Below are 21,098 nucleotides of genomic sequence, written 5' to 3'. Positions count from 1 at the left end.
ATCCAATCAATGAGGACAACTTCCATGCTGAACGTTTTTAGCGAGCTTGTGAATGACACATCGCCGGGGGAATGTTGCCTCTCGAAGTAACGAAGAGAAAACTTGTACATTAGGAAAAAAGAAGGAAACGGAGAAGGAAATGTAAGGAATAGGATTGTTGGGTGCCTGAATATAATGAGGATGGAAGAGAAGAATACCTTTTTTTTCTCATCTTTGTATCCTTCACGTCCTGCTATTGTCCAGCATTCATTACTAATATTCCAGGTATTCATCTTCGTTTTGCTTGTCCAGCTGTTTCTCACACCAGTATTAACAACAGTAACAAGTCCTCTCAAATAAACTAATCTTGCAAGTACTGGGAGCAAAAAAACTAGCGTGCTTCATGTTCACGTCATAAAATCCTTTGATATATAATGAAAATGTTGAAGAAACTATCCACTCCAGCCAGCCAGGAAGGATTAGGTATAGAGAGATCAGAGAAAATCCTTTAGTATTATCTGCAACTCCCGTCTTGCCCTCCAGTCTTGGTTCAGCCGGGATTACCTGCTGAGGGGATCAGTTATTCTTAGTTAGGAAAACCGTGTCAAAACAAGAACTTGACAGCTTGGTGTTAGAGTTTACGTACACACGCCGCCTCTCATGTGTGTGTGTGTGTGTGTGTGAGTGTGTGTGTGTTGTGTGGAAGAGAGAGCAGCCTGATAGTTGTGTACGATTATGTCTTGCCTTCACTCTTCATCTGTCTCTCCGTCGTGGACTTGGACGAAATATCACACCACTAAATCTCGCCAACAAAGTGACAGTGCGAAAGAAATATCACCGACAAGGTGGCGAGGAGGACTAAACCTCGGTGGGCGCATTCCTGGAACTGTCCTTTTTCAGAAATACATTGCAGGCAAAAATGTCATATATTCCGTCTCGGTTTATGAAGTGACAGTTTATAAAGACACTGTTTATGAAGTGTTTAAAAATGTGAGAGAAAATGACATTACGGCGTGTGTTGAATGATTTGCCTGCGTGAGAGAGAGAGAGAGAGAGAGAGAGAGAGAGAGAGAGTGCTTCACATTTTCAGGAAGTGTAGTAAGAATAAAAACAATTATGGTTTAGCAACATCTTGTTAATCTTCCTCTCTTGTTTGTTAAAGTTGTGAGGAAAATAGGAAAGAGGTGTTGTCATTGTTAGATTGAGAATGTGAATGTGAGGATAATGACTTTTGCATTCTGATTAAGGAAAACAATTAGGTTGAGAATACATAATGAAGTCTTCTGTATAAGATCATGATGTAGGATGTCAGGGTTTAAAATTAATCTTTAAAACATTCATATTTAATTGTGCTCTTTTTAAATGGCGTGAAATATGTGTAAGCATATGGGCTGGCAATTACTGTATGACTTAAGTGCTTCTTTTATTTTGTGTTAGGAGAAACCGCATCACCACGGAGGAAAGTGAAAGAAGTGCGATGTTACTGATGTGATCAATGGAATTCATCTTCGCGCAGAACGATTTCAGCCTTCACACAAATGTAAGTAGTGCAGCAATGACTCAGTGCTCCTTCTCTCCTTTCAATATAATTTACATAAGGTTGTTCATCGCTAAATTAAACATAAAACATGACATGGAAGAGGTGTTGTGTCGGAAAAGACGTCATCGTTCTTAAGTAGAATAGACATGGTCACGACTTATGCAATACACGATTAATGGAGTGAAGACCCTTTACTCAGCGGTAAGTTGAAATTATTTTATCCTTTTCATGCGATACATAACAAAACACTGCATAATGAGCAACTTTTTTATAACAATGGGAAAAAAGATTAAATGAATATACAATTAAAAAGTGAGCTATTTGATTTAAGATAGATGTACCAAGTTGCAGTGAAAGAGCTAATCGGTCTAACCACAGGGAATCTTGTGAATGAAAGAAGAGAAGATCCTTGCTACGTATTTATATTGGTATAAGATTCTCATAAATGCAGCATGCTCACAATATTATCTTTTCCACCATAACACCTTCAAAAAATCAGAAAGTGTAAAGATGGGGAAAGTATAGTTTCTTAAAAATTTACTGCTATGTTCAGCTCTTACTCTATTATATTCTAAACATAAAAGGAGAAAAATTTAGAATATATGAAGAAAAATTAAAGAAGAGTTGTGTGAGTGACGTACGGTATTACTGCTAGGTCAAATGGTGAAGGAGAGAGAGCCAATAGCGCGTCACTGACTGAGATAAAACACTGTCCTGACAAGCTGTATCTGCTACACGGGGACACAGAGCTCTCTGGTATTGAAAGGCGAGTGGCATTCCCTCCCCACTTCCAGATAACAGAAAGGTCAAAGGTCGAGAGAGTTCCAGGTCTTTCTCCCTTTCTTTTTCTTTCTTTTTCTCCTTTTTTTTTTTTTGGATACCGTGAACCAAAACGTGTCAAATAGTGAAGTGTATATTGGTGTTATGGCGTATCTCTCATTTAATGTCGTAATTCTGATGTGTGTACTAAGTCAGTTACATTATCGTCATCATCACCATTATCATCACCAGCCTTTATGACGTCACTGCTTGGCTGACAAGGCCTGCCTTCAGCGATTCTTGTAGCATCTCTGTTGACTCCCTTTATGAACCAAGAATAGATGGCATGTAAAGAGAGAGAGAGAGAGAGAGAGAGAGAGAGAGAGAGAGAGAGAGAGAGAGAGAGAGAGAGAGAGAGAGAGAGAGAGAGAGAGGAGAGAGAGAGAGAGAGAGAGAGAGAGAGAGACTGTGTATACCCTTCAAACACACACACACACACACACACACACACACACACACACACACACACACACACACACACACACACACACACACAACGAAAACCACGTAAAGATCATGTACCAGCAGGCACAGAGGCAGGAGGGAATGGCAGGCAGAGAGAGGGAGGGAGGGTGTTTCCCGTGCCAGTGCCAAGTGGAGGCCTTGCAGTGCCACGCTGGTGCTGCTGATAAGACTGTCCGCTCACTAATGAGGTGTGGGCAAGTAATCATTGAGAAGGTAGGACAGAAGGAGGAGGCACTGAGGACGAGGAGAGAGAGACTGATTTTAGAAGATGAGGAGGGAAGGAAGCTGAAAATTAAACTGGAATAGAGACGTACCGCAGAATATTTATTATGGAGCAGAGAAAATTTCTGGAGAAAAGGAAAAAAGAAATGAGGCAGAATAGGAGAGACACGCAGAGGATGGAGAGAAATACTGAATATAATAGAATAAGAAGAGAAATTTTTAAAAGGAAAACTAGAATAGAGACGCAAAGAAGAATTTTAAGAAGTAAAGGGTACGGTGGGGAAATAAGGGAAAATACTGAAAATGGAAGAAGACAGGAGGAAGAGACGCAGAAAATAGAGAGAAAAAACTTTAATTATAAACATGCAAAGAAAAAAAAAACTGGAATAGAGACGTAACAAAAGAACATCATGAAGTAAAAAAATGCAAAAGATAAAGAGCAAAAAGAATACTGGTAATATGAAGATAGAAAGGAGAGGAGAAGAGCTGCAGAGGATGGAGAAAAAGAGAGAAAGACCGAATTTAGGATGAGAAACTTGAAGAGGAAACTGAAGATGAAATAGAGAAGTATGGAATATTTATCATGTCGCGAAGGGAGAGTGTGGGAAAATAAACTAAAGAAGGAAGCTGCTGACGAGGGAATACGCGCTCCAGACCAGGATGGAAAGGACGTGTGGAGGATGAAGGAGGCAGGAGTTGTAAGTGAGGAGGGAAGGAGTTTACCACCGGATGATAAATGGGTGAGTGCAGGATAACGAATGAGAAATGAGGGAAGTGGGAGAGCGAAAGTAAAGAGGAAGAAAGTGTGTTAAAGTAAAGAAAAAAACTGTAGAGAATAATGGAAAAAGGATGAAGAGAAGAGATGAAGGTGAATGTGAGGAAGGGATGTAGAAGATGGGAAGGAAGATGATAGTTTATAGAGAAGAGTCGATGAAATTGGAGATAAGGATGGGGCGGAGTGGAGCGAGCGAAGGAATGGGGATGCAAGGTAACGAAAGGTAAATATTGCAAGAAAATATAATGAGTAGGTAGAATATATTAGTTTGCATTCTCTCTCTCTCTCTCTCTCTCTCTCTCTCTCTCTCTCTCTCTCTCTCTCTCTCTCTCTCTCTCTCTCTCTCTCTCTCTCTCTCTCTCTCTCTCTCTCTCTCTTCCCTTGATGACTGAGAATGTTAATTGATTTAATCTTTTAATTTTCTCTTCATTATTTTGTCTTTCCAGTATTTCATTCTGTATTTCTCTTGTTTCCGTATCATTTATATTTTACTCATCAGATTTTTCTTTTTTTTTCGTATTTAGTTTTTCTTTTAGTCGTGTATTTTCTTATTTTTTCTTGTTTGATTGTTTTCTTATTACCGCCATCATTATCCCGTGTGTTTGCATCTCTCGTACCGCATCATTGTTGTCTCCTTTTTGCTTCAGATTTATTTGTTGTTTCTTTTCTTCATCGTTTTGTTTTGCCTTGTTGTTAGTTTTATTTTTTCCTTTCTTTTTCCTCCTCCTCTTCCTCTTACTCCTCCTCTTCCTCTTCCTCCTTCTCTCTTGTTTTTATATTTTACTTCGTTTTTCTTTCTAATCTGAATTATAATTTGTTTTATTTATCTTCTGCTGTTTAAAGAGAATTTTGATCCAAATCTACAAAGGAAGCAAAAAAAGAAGAGAGAGAGAGAGAGAGAGAGAGAGAGAGAGAGAAAGAGAGAGAGAGAGAGAGAGAGAGAGACAGAATAAAGATGGGATCTACTTAATTTCTACCCAGATATAAAGTTTTGCAGAAGGAAAAGGTTCCAATCGGATTGCGTAATTTATTTCCAAAGGTGTCTTGAAAGTAGTAGTAGTAGTAGTAGTAGTAGTAGTAGTAGTAGTAGTAGTAGTAGCAGCATAATTGGTAGATACCTTAGCATATATACTCACTATAGTTTAATTGGATTTTTGATATCTGTTCTTGTCTTGTAATCTGTTTAATAATTTACCCTCCCTTTCTACTTCCACCTCCTCGTCTTCACTAATTGTACCTTTCATTTGTCTCCACTAAGAGAGAGAGAGAGAGAGAGAGAGAGAGAGAGAGAGAGAGAGAGAGAGAGAGAGAGAGAGAGTATCTAAATCTCCCTGTCACCATAGTAAGCTTCCATCTCCCTCTGTTGCCTATTTTGTCTTCCCTTCCCATTCTCCATTCTCTTCTTCATCCCTTTCCCTTTTTTTTTTCTCCCCTCTTCCTTGCTTCTTCTTTTACCCTCCCACTGCATCTTCTCCCTGTCCGCGCCCAACCACTCTCCACCCACCCCTGCCCTCCTGTTGCCCATCCCTTCCCACCACACCCGACGCAGGCACCTAGAGGCCAGTCAGTGCCTAGTGCAGAGTGTGTTCAGTTGGCACCCTCGCGGCCTCTCCCGAGTGTGTGTGTGTCTGTGTCTGTAAGAGTCGGTGTTCCCTGGAGACTGCTGCTGCTATTCCTCAACTCCGGTGGGTTTTTATTTGTGTGTGTGTGTGTGTGTGTGTGTGTGTGTGTGTGTGTGTGTGTGTGTGTGTGTGTGTGTGTGTGTGTGTTTGTGCATGTGTGTGTTTGTGTTTGTGTATGGGTGGATGGGTGGGTAGATTTTTTCTTTTTATTTGTTAAAGTTATGCAAAGTAATCAAGCTCGTGGTGTACGTTATATTTATATAAAGTTATCGTATATTCTATTAGGTTAAGTAAGTTTGTTGTTGTCCATAGTATTATCATGTTTTGTAAAAGCAATCCACCGAATTATTGCTTCCCTATATGAAAGGTTGTCTTTCTCTCTGCACATCTTTTGTGATTTTTTTTTTCTATAATGTTTGTTCGCGCGCGCGCGCCCGCCGTGTTTGTGTGTGTGTGTGTGTGTGTGTGTGTGTGTGTGTGTGTGTGTGTGTGTGTGTGTGTGTGTGTGTGTGTGTGTGTGTGTGTGTGTGTGTGTGTGTGTGTGTGTGTGTGTGTGTGTGTGTGTGTGTGTGTGTGTGTGTGTGTGTGTATGTGCGTGGGTGTCTCCTTATCTGTCTTTCTGCCTATTTTTCTGTTTGCCTCTCTGTCTGCTTCCACGCTCATAACAACTGCAATAATGGGAACAATAATGATAATGATGGAACGTGTGAAACTTAAAATGATGAATGAGGAAGTGTTTGAGATGAGGGAAGAAAGCGAAAGACCCTCTCTCGTGACACTAAGGGTGCGTGTAATGCGGTATTATTACATGAAGCACGGGATGGCTATTTTTCTGTTAACCACTGAAGTCTGGAGGAGGGAGAAAACATTGGTGAAGGGAGGGGAGCGAGGACAAAGACAAGGATGTTTGATGAAAGCAATAATACACATGATGACGGTGATAATAATCATAAAGTAGTAGTAGTAGTAGTAGTAGTAGTAGTAGTAGTAGTAGTAGTAGTAGTAGTAATAGTACTAGTACTAGTAGTAATAGCAGCGGCAGCATCAACAACAGCAGCAGCAGCAGCAGTAGCAGCAGCAGCAGCAGCAGCAGCAGCAGCAACAGCAGTAGTAGTGGTAGTGTAATAGTAGTAGTAGTAGTAGTAGTAGTAGTAGTAGTAGTAGTAGTAGTAGTAGTAGCAGCAGGAGCAGCAACAGTAGTAGTAGTAATAGTAGTATCAGTAATAGTAGTAGTGTTGATAGTAGTAACAGTAGTAGTAATAATTATGATAATAATAATAATAATAATAATAATAATAATAATAATAATAATAATAATGATAATAATGATAATAGTAATAATAACAATAATAATGATAATGATAATAATAATAATAATAATAATAATAATAATGATAACAACAATAATAATAATAATTGTAACAAAATTAACAATAGTAAAAGTAGTTGTTTTTACTGTCGTCGTTGGTTTTCTTGTTGATGTACATTGTCAATACCACTCCTTAATGGTGACGAAAAGAGTAATATCAAACATTCATACTAAACACGGTAGCTGACTGCATTAGCGTCCGATCGTTTCAAGGGGAACAAACAAGCGACGGTGGGCACGTGTGTGTAAGCAGAGGTAGCTCATCCGATAAGAAATGTTTACACCAACGCGCCTTACTGCCAGCCAGTCCTTGCTAAGTGTGGGGATAACTGTATATTAAACAAAATGCTTGTGGAATGTTATGAATTAATGTTTGTAGTAATAGTGATGGTAGTGGTGATTATAGAGATAGTGGTACTTGTAATTGTAGTAGTGTCGTTTATGTGTGCGAGGAAATATTAATGGACATGGTGAGTTCATCCATCCTTGAACTGAGACAGAGAAGAAAATATCTTTATAATCACAATGATACTCTATTCTGGTCAACTAGAATAACATGTTTATACAATTACAGCGATATATCTGCAATGGGAAGGATCCCCATCAATACAACGAGAGCATCCAGTGATCCAATACGAAACTCAAATAGGTTCGAGTCTTCTTGCATATTTTCGTCGCATTATAGGGAGCTTTCTTGCAGACTCACGCACCGCCATGGCCTTCATACACTGGCCGTCAGATAACTCAAGAGCCATCGTGAATTTCTAACCCTTGGCCAGTAAAACATCCACTGACCGGGCATCAAACACTTCAGCTCTCAAACATGATTTATGGTCTAGATAATGCACTGAAATGTTATAACAGCCAGTGTAGTTCTTACCAGGAGAACGTACGTATTTGATACCGAAATATTAGCGGTGTGAGTCTATGCGTGTTTGTGTGCGAGATGTAAGTGTTGCTTTTATTGATGACTTACAGAGTAGGTTTATATAATGAAGACAAGGTGTTTCTCTTCAATGCAGGTTTGTTTTGGTTTGTTTTTATCATGTACAGGTCGGTAAATGCCTTGTGTATTGTCGGTATGTCTTACGTAAGTTTGGTTACGTTAGATTAAGTTTGTCATATCTGGTGTAGGTCATTAAACTCCTTGAGCAAGTCGTTGTGCCTTGTGTAGATTAATGATCTTTATGTGTTTTGCTGTTTTTCTTTCTTTATGTAAACGTGTGCAAAGCAACTTCCATCCACAAACATTCCTTTGAAAGTCTTCACAAAACAATATCTCGTGATAAATCCCCCGCAACGTAATAACCTAACCTAACCCAACCTAATATGTTAATAGGAAGTAATTTTTAAAGCAACCTGTTGTTAGTGTTCATGAAAAGAAATTAACCTGGGAAGAGCACACGGGGCGTGGGGCACTTCTTATGTAAATCAGTGTACCCTAAGAGGCTGGATGCTTTAATTTCAACTTGTTACAGGCTGTTTATTTTAACTCAAGACAGTGAAATGGAAGGAACTAAAGGGAGAAGGGAAAGGGTGAGCAAAGGGAGGGTAGGTACTAAAAGATGGCGCCGGTGTTGTAAAGAGCGCCAGCTACGATGTGGGGAGAGGTTGGAGTGTCATTAGTGACAGAATGTTGAGGGGGTCGAAAGGCTTGTGTGTGTGGCACTGGTTGCTAGGACCTGGCAGGGATTTCTACTCGGGGTTCATTAGTACTGCGAGGTGACGCTTGTTGTCCTCCTCCTTCTCTTCCTCCTCCTGTGCTACTCACCGTCTTCATCTTGTTATTGCTGTCGTTCCTATTTACACACACAAGCGCTCTCTCTCTCTCTCTCTCTCTCTCTCTCTCTCTCTCTCTCTCTCTCTCTCTCTCTCTCTCTCTCTCTCTCTCTCTCTCTCTCTCTCTCTCTGTGTGTGTGTGTGTGTGTGTGTGTGTGTGTGTGTGTGTGTGTGTGTGTGTGTGTATCTGCAAATACTCCATAAATATAATCAGAACAGCACCTTTAAATGCACTGGAAGGCCAGCAGTGATATTTGTAAACCATTAACCACACGAACCGTTTTATTTGTAGGCGGAAATGTCACCCACAGTGTGCAATTAGTAGTGATGGGATTAGTCATGGAAATACACTAGATGTCATCCATTTCCTGCCTGGTCAATTGCAGGAGTAATTATATATAAACCACAATTTTTGTCTCCCTAACGATAAACTGTATTTGTGTATGTGTGTGTTTTGATTTTCAAGTAAGAGTTTCATTGGTTGCATTTCTTTTTTCACTTCACATTTTACCTTTTTTTTTTTTTTTTTTTTTGATCAGTATAAAATATGTATGCGAATGAATTCCGTCTCTATCTGTATTTTAGTTTCATATCTATTTGTTAATTTTGCTGTTGTTTTTTTTTTTTCCGTTGCTCGTCCGTTTGAAGATAGACTTATGCAGTGCAGTAACTAAAATCGTGTAAGCTTTTTTATGTTTTTACTGCGTTAGTGGCAATAACTAAAACTGCTCGCCTAACAACCCTGCCTTGTGAGTGTGTTCGGCTTGCCCTCTCATGTTTCGTGTTAAGCTGCTTGTCTCTCTCTCTCTTTTTTCTGTCTCCATGTTGTTGTTGCTGCTGGCGATTCTTAAGTCTTTAATCCTGTGTTCAGTTCTTCGTTGCCCCTACAAAGGAATGCTTGTATGGTTGAGAATATTGAACACTCATATGAGCTATGTTTTTTTTTTTTTCCTTGACACCATATACACATGTTTTTGTTTTCTTTCAAGAGAGAAATTATAGTGAATTATGTGGAATGTGTGTGTGTGTGTGTGTGTGTGTGTGTGTGTGTGTGTGTGTGTGTGTGTGTGTGTGTGTGTGTATGTGTTTGCAGGTAGATGTATAGGTAGGTTCGTATGTAAACTGGCATATTTTTGTGTCTGGGTCACTTTTCTCTCTCTTTTTTTTTTTTTACAACATTAGCACGCAATTACCTTTCCTTTCGTTACCTGCAGTCGCAAATAAAACAAAAATACTAAATTAAAAGCTAATACATCTTAAGAAAGAATAGTACGATTTTTGGAAGGCTATGTATCTGAACCCTTATACTTTAACATCTACAGAAACAGCCACGGTAAAACAACTTCTAGCGACCTGGTGATGTTTGCAGTGTCCCCTTTAACAGTTACGTCGCTGCTAGATGATATTGTGTAAGATGGATGTGTCACCTGCTATGGTTCACGCTTTCTATACGGTGCCTGTTTGATTTCCCAAGCGATGAATTGTGTTGCCATACATTGTCATATTACGGAAAAGCCTGTACAGGAAAGTGTGTGTGTGTGTGTGTGTGTGTGTGTGTGTGTGTGTGTGTGTGTGTGTGTGTGTGTGTGTGTGTGTGTGTGTGTGTGTGTGTTTGTGTGTGTGTGGAGACCATGTTCACGACTCATGTTTTCCATCATAAATAATGCTTGCGATATTTTCCTCATATTCAAAAGACGTGATACATAAAATCCAATACCTTATTCATATGTAGCTTTTAGTATGCATGTAACCCCACCTTTCCTAGAGAGAGAGAGAGAGAGAGAGAGAGAGAGAGAGAGAGAGAGAGAGATGATGATGATGATGATTGATGTAGTACAGAGAACACATTGTCATGGGAGCAAATATCAAAGGTCGAAGCAGAAGGAAATACGATTTTGAATATCTCTCTTCAAAGTGAAAGCAAAGGGACGACAAAAAGAATAGGATTGATATAATAAAGAAAAATAAAACATGGGTTACAAATATATCAGACAACTTGAAATAAGTCAATGGCAAAATGGAACTAATGATTGAATCTTTTAAACTTCTTCAGGGAGGAAAAGAAACTGACTTTCTGCAGTAAATCCAAAACTTCATGCCTGGGGCAGAGTGCCTCCTTTCCCATGGAGAAAAGAGAGAGAGAGAGAGAGAGAGAGAGAGAGAGAGAGAGAGAGAGAGAGAGAGAGAGAGAGAGAGAGAGAGACAACCACTCACTTCGATTTTCCACGGAGAGGAAAAGATTTTATCAGTGAAACTTCTCTCACATATATACTGAGATGAAATACCTTCCATCAGTCATTACTGCGTAGAAGTAAAATGAATAGCTCAAATATTTTTAAGTAACAAAGTGTGTGTATATATATATATATATATATATATATATATATATATATATATATATATATATATATATATATATAGAGAGAGAGAGAGAGAGAGAGAGAGAGAGAGAGAGAGAGAGAGAGAGAGAGAGAGAGAGAGAGAGAGAGAGAGAGAGAGAGAGAGAGAGAGAGAGAGAGAGAGAGAGAGAGATCATAGAAGCTAATCATGTATATACTATGTGTTGCGGCCACTAATTTGTTCGCTAAACGATGATTGGTTAATAAAACATATTCGCTGGTTAACACTATGGATGTAACCTGTGTGTGTGTGTGTGTGTGTGTGTGTGTGTGTGTGTGTGTGTGTGTGTGTGTGTGTGTGTGTGCGCGTGAGTGTATGCGTCAATTTCATTAATTTAGGTTTGCTTTTATTTTTCATTCTTGTTTATCTTTAGCCTGTGTTAATTTGTAGAGAGAGAGAGAGAGAGAGAGAGAGAGAGAGAGAGAGAGAGAGAGAGCACTGCCAAAAATATCCTTGTTGGGTCTTTTTGGCGTGTGGTCCGCTGAGTCGCTACATCCCACTCCCTGCCCCAGCCTCTCACTCTCTCTCTCTCTCTCTCTCTCTCTCTCTCTCTCTCTCTCTCTCTCTCTCTCTCTCTCTCTCTCTCTCTCTCTCTCTCTCGATCGATCGATCGATCGATCGAAAACGTTCATGTTGTATATATTCATTAACGTTATCGTCTACGTCGTTATCTGCATCATCATCATCATCATCATCATCATCATCATCATCATCATCATCATCATCATCATCATCATCATCATCATCATCATCATCATCTGCTTCATCTTCTTCTTCTTCTTCTTCTTCTTCTTCTTCTTCTTCTTCTTCTTCTTCTTCTTCTTCTTTTCTTTTTTTTTCTTCTTCTTCTTCTTTTCTTTATGTATTAATTCTGGACATTCCCACACTTATTAATAGCATTGGCATTGATACTAAACATATTCATCTTTATGTTTATTTCTTGGTGTCAGTCCATTGCTTACCTGCTAATAGGTGGAGTTTCGTGTTGGTGTCTCTGCCAAGTGGTAAAGGATTATCATTTTTTTGTTGTTGTTTTTAGTGGTACTCAATCTTAGTCATTAGAGAGCTGAGCGTTTCAATACTTTAAACAATCATGACCATAATTATATGGGATACAAATATAACTTATAGTTAGGCAGTTCAGTTTTTTAATGACATAATCATTCTTAAAAGTTACAGAGCACTGTGGTTGGACTCAAGAGATAAATAGGGGACGTTAACAGCAGGTAGTGAATCCCTAGACAAAGAGAGATGTGTTATGTAATCTTAAAGCATCGTTGTGTTCTGGAAAGTAGTATATTATAGAAAGGCGTCATTGGTGGTGAGAGGAGATGAAACAGGTCCCACATCTGCTATGCACCAATGGATATATTAATGAGCTCTTTACTCCTCCTCCTCCTCCTCCTTCTCCTCCTATTTCTCCTCCTCCTCCTCCTTCTTCTCATCCTCCTCTTCCTTCTCTTCCTCCTCTTCTTCCACCTCGTTCTCTTCGTCCTCAGTCCTCGTCCCCGTCCTCGTTCTCCTCCTCCTCTTCCTCCTCCTCCTCTTCCTCCTCCTCCTCCTCCTCCTCCTCCTCCTCCTCGTTAGAGTGGCCAGAGCGTGTGGGCGGTCAAAGGTTCATTACGTGGATATTGCCGTGTTTGTCACCTTACATGTCATGGATTCCACTATTTCCTCTGAGTCTCTTCATTTATATATATACATAATCTGCTTTGTCACACATTTATCTCTCTTGTCCTTGGTGATGATAACGATGGTGGTGGTGGTGGTGGTGGTGGTGGTTGTGGTGGTGATGATGATGGTGGTGGTGTTTCTTTTTCATAAACTATTCTTTACAAGCAGACGAATGTGAAGATCTAGTGTCACTCACAATTATTAAGAAAAATAAATTACGAAAATACGAAAATCACATAGTGAACATTTACCAACAGCGATTAAAATGATTGTGACAAAGACCAATTTTTTTTTTCTTAATACAAAAAAATATAATATATCTTAAGAGACTTTCAAGATATCAAAGAAAAATATAGATAGCTATGTTTAGTTCCTCCTAATATGGGTACCATTATAAATAAAATTGTCTACGCCACTAATGGGTGGAGGCTGAACAGCGCTTCCTAAATACTCTTCAAGTGTGCTTATAGACCTTGACGTAAAATGAATAAATAAATAAATACTAGCGTTGTGATGCAAAGCGCTTGACATCTTCAGTACCATGGCACTTTTTCATATTCATTCTGCTCATTATATGGTAATTTTATACAGCTTTAGAAACTTATGTGTTGATCAAAATGGTGAAGACTGGCCACTAATCATCTGACCTCCATTGAACCTTCCTAATGTAAATAAAATTGTCTAGTCATGCCCAAAACTCATGGTAAAAATGCGTACCACCACTGAAAGGGTTAAAGGGGCAATAAGAATCTCCCTCCCCAGTCTTGTAACTTAACTGAGGTTTTTCAGGTTCCAAGACCAGTGTGTCCCTTATGGTTACCTTTTATAATGGTCCGGGGCGTATGTCAAGGGGTACACAGGAGGCCATAAGGTTAACTACGGAGGAGAGCAATACCATGGGTGTCGTAAATCTTGGGAGGTGCGAGTGTGTGGGTTGCAGGTTGAGGAATCGATTTTATGCCTCAGTGATTAAAGTTGTTTTTGTTCTTGGACTTTTTTGAGCTCCTAGGTAATGTTTTATTTTTGTTTTGGTATGTGTGTGTGTGTGTGTGTGTGTGTGTGTGTGTGTGTGTGTGTGTGTGTGTGTGTGTTGGTTATAATGATATCATTGCTGTTGTTGTTGTTGTTACTCTAATTGTTGTTTTTTCTTATTATTGTTCTTAGTGTTAGTTAGCTTGTTAACAAGATAATTCTCAATCGAAACTTCAAGAACACGCTCTCTCTCTCTCTCTCTCTCTCTCTCTCTCTCTCTCTCTCTCTCTCTCTCTCTCTCTCTCTCTCTGCGTGTCTGAAGGAGAAAATAAGAATTGTCTGATAGACTGATTGATTTTATTCGATTTACGAGCGAAGGACAAAGAAAATGAGGAAAACACACAGGTGGAGAATAATACATTTTTTCTTTTAATTTTCATGGCGAGAGAGAGAGAGAGAGAGAGAGAGAGAGAGAGAGAGAGAGAGAGAGAGAGAGAGAGTAATCTTAAAAATAAAATGTCTTACCTGAATTTACATTATAACAGAGACTACTAGAAGTTACGGCACTTTTCACGGTTTTTTTTTTTTCCATGATTTCGGTGATAATTCAGCAATAACCTACATCACCAGTTAGAAACAAGCAGCCATCACAACCTGACTAACTGTCCCTGTAGCTCCTGTAAATCATTAGGGTAAGAAACGAAAGAATTTAAGAACACCCTTATGTCTCTTTCTTTTCGTGTTCCTCCACCTACTTCTCCCTCCCTCTCTTTCCCTGCACAAGTTTTTCCTCACACCATTTGTTATCCTGTATCCTCGTCGGGGCCACTAGTCACCTTGTTATCGGCCCTTAACGACCCGCTTAGACCCAGATTAAGAAGCATTTAGGGCAGGAACCATCTCTCTCTCTCTCTCTCTCTCTCTCTCTCTCTCTCTCTCTCTCTCTCTCTCTCTCTCTCTCCCCGGCCCAAGCTAACTTGGGTGAGAGAAAAATGATAATGTTTAAAAGAGCGAAGCAGCGTTTTTATGAGGTTATGAATACTGAGTTGTTTTTTTATTCGTAGCCTTGGTGGTGGTGGTGGTGGTGGTGCCGGTGATAAAATTTGTGATGGTAGTGGTATTGGTATTGGTGGTGGTGGTGGTGGTGGTGGTGGTGTCGCGATGATAAAATTTGTGATGGTAGTGGTATTGGTGTTGGTGATAGTGGTGGTGGTGGTGGTGTGGGTAGGGGTGGTAGAAGTAGTGTTGGTGAAATAAATCGATGTGTTTAGCTCTAGTGGCGTGTTTGTGGTGGTAAAAAAAATACAGTGATATTTGATGCTATTTGTGTGTGTTATTTTTAACATTATATACGTATTGATTTTGTGTGTGTGTATTTGATATGTGTGTATTTGATGTGTGTGAGTGTGTGTGTGTGAATGTATGTGTGTGTGTGTGTGTGTGTGTGTGTGTGTGTGTGTGTGTGTGAGTAAAGGGAGTGTCTTTAAAACTGTTATTTCTTTCTTACGGTGAAGTGCAATCATGGAAAGCTAGTTTTATGTACTGCTATTGTTAGTTTTATTATTATTATCACTACTCCAAGCGATACTTTTATGTTTACAGTAATAACATATACAAAAACAACAACAGTAACAATAACATCATTAACAATCTACTATTATTACTACAACTACTACTATTAAAAGTAATTGTTGTAGCAGTAATAGTAGTAGTAGTAGTAATAGTAGTAGTAGTAGTAGTAGTAGTAGTAGTAATGATAATACTATTGCTGCTACTACTACTACTATTACTACTACTACTACTACTAGTGCTACTACTACTACTACTACTTCTACTACTACTACTACTTCTACTACTACTACTACTACTACTGTTATCATCACTACCACCACGACTACCTACGACTATTACCACCCCTGCTACCACTTTCGCCACCATAATCATCACAACCATCGCTATCTGTATATAATATAGACTTTCCCTTAGTATTATTTGCTCTCCATTCACTACATATCGAAGATAAATACATTTTATATTTTTTATTGAAGATACTAAAAACCTTCACCTTTGTTTTTCTTTCTGTTCGTCTTATATTGACTGAAAAAAATGTGGGACATCAGCCTATTTTCTTTAACGCATTGGAAATAATCTGGACTGGAATCCTACTGGTCATATTTCTAAGTACTTTGTTCCATTATCAGGAAGTTTCAGAATATAAAAGATTGGTTTGTCCGGTTGTCACTGATGATTTCTTGGTGGTACAAAATTCTTGTTAAATTCTATCTAGTCATGAACGCAACATTGAAAGTCCAATTACGTTTATTATTCTTCTAAAGATTTTTTTCTCGGCTTTTCTTAACTTTTTTTCTTCGTTGATGATGCAGATCTTGGTTAAATCGTCACTAAAATCATCAAAACTTCCCTAAAGACTTATTACCTTTAGTTGGAGAAAGTTAAGAAGACTAATCGACTTTTAATTCATGTTTTTCCTGCTAATGATGTGAATTTTTGTTAACCTGTCATCCTAATCATGAAGCCCAGTTGGGACATGTTAAACTAAGACACATCTATAACTTTGGATAATCCATTTAGTTTTGTTATTCAGTAAATGGAACTTTAATTATGATTTTTTTCTGTCCTTTGTAACCTGATCTTTGCCTACATTAAAATATATAAATAAATAGAAATAGACCACGATGTAGAGGAATACAGTACTAACAGCTACCAAAAAGAGGTAATACACTTTTTTCTGTATTCTTCTTAAAATATGTTACGCGATTGGCTGGCATGTTTGAAGAACCGCTGTGTGTCCTGGTGTTCCAGTGAGCAGGATTGTGTTCGTCAAACTGGCTTTGCATCCTTATTTCCACTTTCCTGAATTATAATGATGAAGCTTCTGATGGAAAAATATTCTATGGGCTGATTTGAAATTTTAATCTGTGACGGGTTTCATAATGGATGGTGTACTTTATGACAGACTTTTGAACTTGGAATTCAGACTTTTCTTTTCGCTTAATTTTTTTTTTTTTTTTTCGTCGTAAGATGAGGGAGTAGCTCCAGTATAGATAATTCCACAAATAGACAATAGCCCGTATATATGAGCTAATAATTAGTAATGGTTATATATGCAATTGGTTGCATAGATAGACCATACTTGTTTATGAAGATACGTGTCTTAAGTAAAAATGATAATATACTACTACTACTATTAATACTGCAACTACTACTACTACTGATGATAAAAACAATGATGATAATCATGATAATCATAATCACAATAATAATTATAATAATAATAATAATGATAATAGTAATAATAATAATAATAATAATGATAATGATAATAATGATAATAATAATAATGCTGTTACTACTACTACTACTTCTACTGCTACTGCTACTGCTACTACTACTACTACTACTACTACTACTACTACTAACAGTAACACTACTGCTGCTACTTCACTATTAGTACTATATGAGGGAGGCGGTGGTGCAGTGGATAAGGTGGTGAACGTGGGATCGGGCAGACTTCCACGCGTAGGTTCGAATCGCGCCACAAACCGCTATGAAGCTATGCCATTTGTTGAGTGGTTTGAAGTTGCCCACATGTCACCATGATACTCCAAAGATGCGCTTGGGTGGTGATATGGGGCCTAATATGGGTACTACAGTAAATAAAATTGCCTGCGCCATCAATGGGTGAAAGCTTACCAGCGCTTCCCACATATACTCATTAAGTATGCCTACAGGCGCTATAGCCCATAACGTAAAAAAATATAATAAAAAATAAATAACAATAATAATAATGATACATCTACTGCTATTGCCACTACTACTAATACTTCTAGTACTACTGCTCCTACTACTACCACTAATACAACTACTGACTCTATTATTACTATTTCTTCTTCTATTCCTACTACTACTAATAATAATAATAATGATAATACTTATTATTATTATTATTATAATAATAATAATAATAATAATAATATGATAATAATAATAATAATAATAATAATAATAATAATAATAATAATATTATTATTATTATTATTATTATTATTATTATTATTATTATTATTATTATTATTATTGTTATTGTTACTATAATAGCGATAGTAATGATATAAAAAACAACAATAGCAATAATAATAACAATCTCACTTTGGACAATGAAAACTCCTCACAATTTAATTTCATAGCCTTAATGAGTTGAGGCGAAAGCATTCCACAAGCACATTGTTATTTCACATCAAGCACTTCTTACAAACGCGATAATTGGCATGGCTGTAATCAAATAACATTTTTTACGCTGTTTGGCGAGACAAAGCAACGCGACGAAAGAAGCGGGCAAGGGGCGGAAAAATAAGAGTTGATTGAGCGTTAAATTTTGCAAGCGTTTATTAACATGTATTGGATATTAATGAGTTTGTATGCACATTAATGCTATTGTCTAAGAGAGTATGTTATAGTGGCCTGTCATTCGCTATAAAAATTTGTCACAGCTTCATCTTTTTAATATGATAATAGACTCTCTCTCTCTCTCTCTCTCTCTCTCTCTCTCTCTCTCTCTCTCTCTCTCTCTCTCTCTCTCTCTCTCTACACGGGATAAGTAACGGCTTGGGTTGGATTCCTCTGCCAGATCCTTGAGTCAGCTGTTTCAGGGCAGAGGGAAACACGCAGGGAGAGAAAGACAAGAAAGTGTTACATGTTTTACTTCCAGTCATTCTTGGTATTGTGCGGCGCTGGGTGAATATTTCCTTTCTGAGACTGGTGTGTGGGTTCCTCTTCCTCTTTCCTTCCCTTCTGTATTATGGATCTTATTTCTTATCCACTGTCTCCTTTATCAGTTCCTTTCCTCTGTGTCTCTTTCTTCGCGTGACAGTGTCTTTGTCTGTCTCTGTCTTTTTTTTTCCTTTCTTTTTTCTAATTATTGTTTTTTTTAGTCTGGTTTTTCTGTCCATTTCTTTGTCGTGAAGTAGAATCTCTCTCTCTCTCTCTCTCTCTCTCTCTCTCTCTCTCTCTCTCTCTCTCTCTCTCTCTCTCTCTCTCTCTCTCCGTTCCTTCCTGCGATTTTCAGTCTCAGCTCACTGCTCTGCACATTCCCGTCCCCTTCCCTGGCGATCCGCTCTGAAATATCCCACTCACTCAGCTGGAGAGAGAGAGAGAGAGAGAGAGAGAGAGAGAGAGAGAGAGAGACTGAATTTTTAAAAACACAAAGATAAAGAACAGAAGACAAAAGATACAGTAATTGAATGATGATCTAGCAGAATAAAGATACGTGTGTGTATGAGAGAGAGAGAGAGAGAGAGAGAGAGAGAGAGAGAGAGAGAGAGAGAGAGAGAGAGAGAGAATAAACAAATAAGAATCAGGCCAACAAAGGAAAGAAGAGGATGGCGTAGGATAAACAGACTGAAAGCGTCAAGTGGGAGATAATTGAAAGGAAGAAGAAGGCAAGGAGGCAGAGACAGGCTGACAGGAAGCTGTGGAGTGAGAGAGAGAGAGAGAGAGAGAGAGAGAGAGAGAGAGAGAGAGAGAGAGAGAGATTACTGGAAATCGAGAGAAACAAAAACATACACAGGAGAAAATTGAATAAAGAAATATAACAGTATGCATAAAAAAAACACCCACGGGCCACAGAAACAGACAGGAGGTTAGTTAGAGTAAGAGACAGGTTGGGTGGAAGGGAAGCCTGGGAGAGAAGAGAAGGCTGCCCCGGGATGGGAAAGAAGGGATGGGAGTTTGGTTCTGTAGATGGTTGAGCTCAGTGGCAAAGTGATAGATTCTCTCTCTCTCTCTCTCTCTCTCTCTCTCTCTCTCTCTCTCTCTCTCTCTCTCTCTCTCTCTCTCTCTCTCTCTCTCTCTTGTTTATCCTTCCTCATTCCATCTTCATATTACTCGTGTTGTGTTTCTTTTCAATTGCATTTTTCTCTTCGTGATATCTTATTTTGTCTCTTTCTTTGGTTGTTATGTTTCATTCTGTCTCCTGTGATACTGTTTATATATATTTCTGGTTTCTTACTTTTTTATTTACTTCCTCAATTAATTTCCTGTTATTTCTCCTTTCTTTTTCTTGGTATCCTGCGTCTCTCTCTCTCTCTCTCTCTCTCTCTCTCTCTCTCTCTCTCTCTCTCTCTCTCTCTCTCACACACACTCAATCTCTCAGTCCTACTCATAATAGTATCATGTTCCGTCCTTATATGTGAGTATCCCATAATATTCCTTATATATCAGTCATAATCCTTCTTGCATCCTCACCTATTCGTACTTCCCTTCTCTTCGTAATCCCTCTGCAGTCCTCTAGTGCTCCTCCACCTCCTTCACTCTTCCCTGCACCTCCTTGCCCACCCTTGACTGCTTGATGGACTTCTCCCAGGCGCCAGTTTGATACCAGTGATGCCTGACGACTACCTTTCGATAAATCAAGTGTCGCTCGAGCTATATATTCCGTAGACGGGCATCTTCTGCATGAGCCAAAGGTCCCTTGGGTTTGAGAGACGTACATACTCTTATCGCTGCGGACTGACGTCAAGAAGTGTGTGTGTGTGTGTGTGTGTGTGTGTGTGTGTGTGTGTGTGTGTGTGTGTACGCGCGTTTGTGTGGTGGGTGGCTATGTGTGTGGTGCAGGTGAGTGAGGCACCGTTGCGTTTCCTACATTAATATATATATACTTGTGATCTTCCTGGTCCCTAAGGAATGCCTATATTGAAGGAGTGAGGCTTCTGTAGGAGGGAAGGTAGAGAGGATGGTCGCTGTGAAGTATAAGTGGCAGTTCTCTTCCTTGCCGCTTTTTCCTTTGAGTAAGAGGCTCCGGGTCTCCTCCCTCTTGAAGGAAGCGCTGAGGTCCCGGTGATGGATGGTCCGTCGAAGGGTGTGCTGTGGCGACGTGTTGGCGCGTTAGTGTAGGGAGACTGGGAGACTTTTTAATGTATTCTTTTATTAGGCTGATATGTGTGTGGTGTGGCGGACGGTAGTGGTGGTCGTGAGTTGCTCTGATGTGTGGTTAAGAGGGTGTTGTGTTATCTCCTTTGCATTTTGTTGCCTACTTATGGTGTGGATGATGGTTTGCTTGTGTGGTGGAATGATGGTGGTGATGGTCGTTGTGTTGTGGTGGTCATGTGATGCTTGGGTGTGTGGTGAAGAGGGTGTTGTGTCGTCAGTGCATTTTATTGCCTACTTGTGCATGGTGCGGCTGAGGGTCGTCTTGTGTGGCAGGTGATGGGGGTAGTGGTTCTGGTAGAGTGGAGACCGTCTGTTGGCAGTGTGGTTGAGAGGGTGTTGTGAAGTCTTCGATTGTTTTTTGTTTTTTTTTTCTGTCTAAGGATGTTGGAGTTTATTTGATTGTGTTGCCTACAATGTGTTTGGTTGCAGGGAAAAGTTTTAATGATGTAGTGTTCTATTCATTACGATGCGGTATGATAATATTAAAATTTACATGACATACTTTTGGGTAGACATTCATTACTTCGTTTGCAT

The 21,098-nt window shown here is 39.1% G+C and overlaps 1 protein-coding gene across 4 annotated transcripts in view; it reads left to right on the top strand.

Annotated features, from left to right (window-relative positions):
• Window positions 1-5,376: 5,376 nt before the first annotated feature.
• LOC123520649 (FMRFamide receptor-like) overlaps window positions 5,377-21,098 on the top strand; it is a 239,432-nt gene continuing 223,710 nt past the window's right edge. For all 4 annotated transcript variants that reach the window (XM_045283136.1, XM_045283132.1, XM_045283131.1 and 1 more), the window contains exon 1: window positions 5,377-5,485. The gene's annotated coding sequence lies outside the window, so the exon portion shown is untranslated. The remainder of the gene's footprint in view (window positions 5,486-21,098) is intronic.

The sequence above is a fragment of the Portunus trituberculatus genome, chromosome 47, assembly GCF_017591435.1.
Source record: "Portunus trituberculatus isolate SZX2019 chromosome 47, ASM1759143v1, whole genome shotgun sequence".
NCBI classification, from domain to species: domain Eukaryota; kingdom Metazoa; phylum Arthropoda; class Malacostraca; order Decapoda; family Portunidae; genus Portunus; species Portunus trituberculatus.
This window is presented reverse-complemented; position numbering and strand designations above follow the sequence as displayed.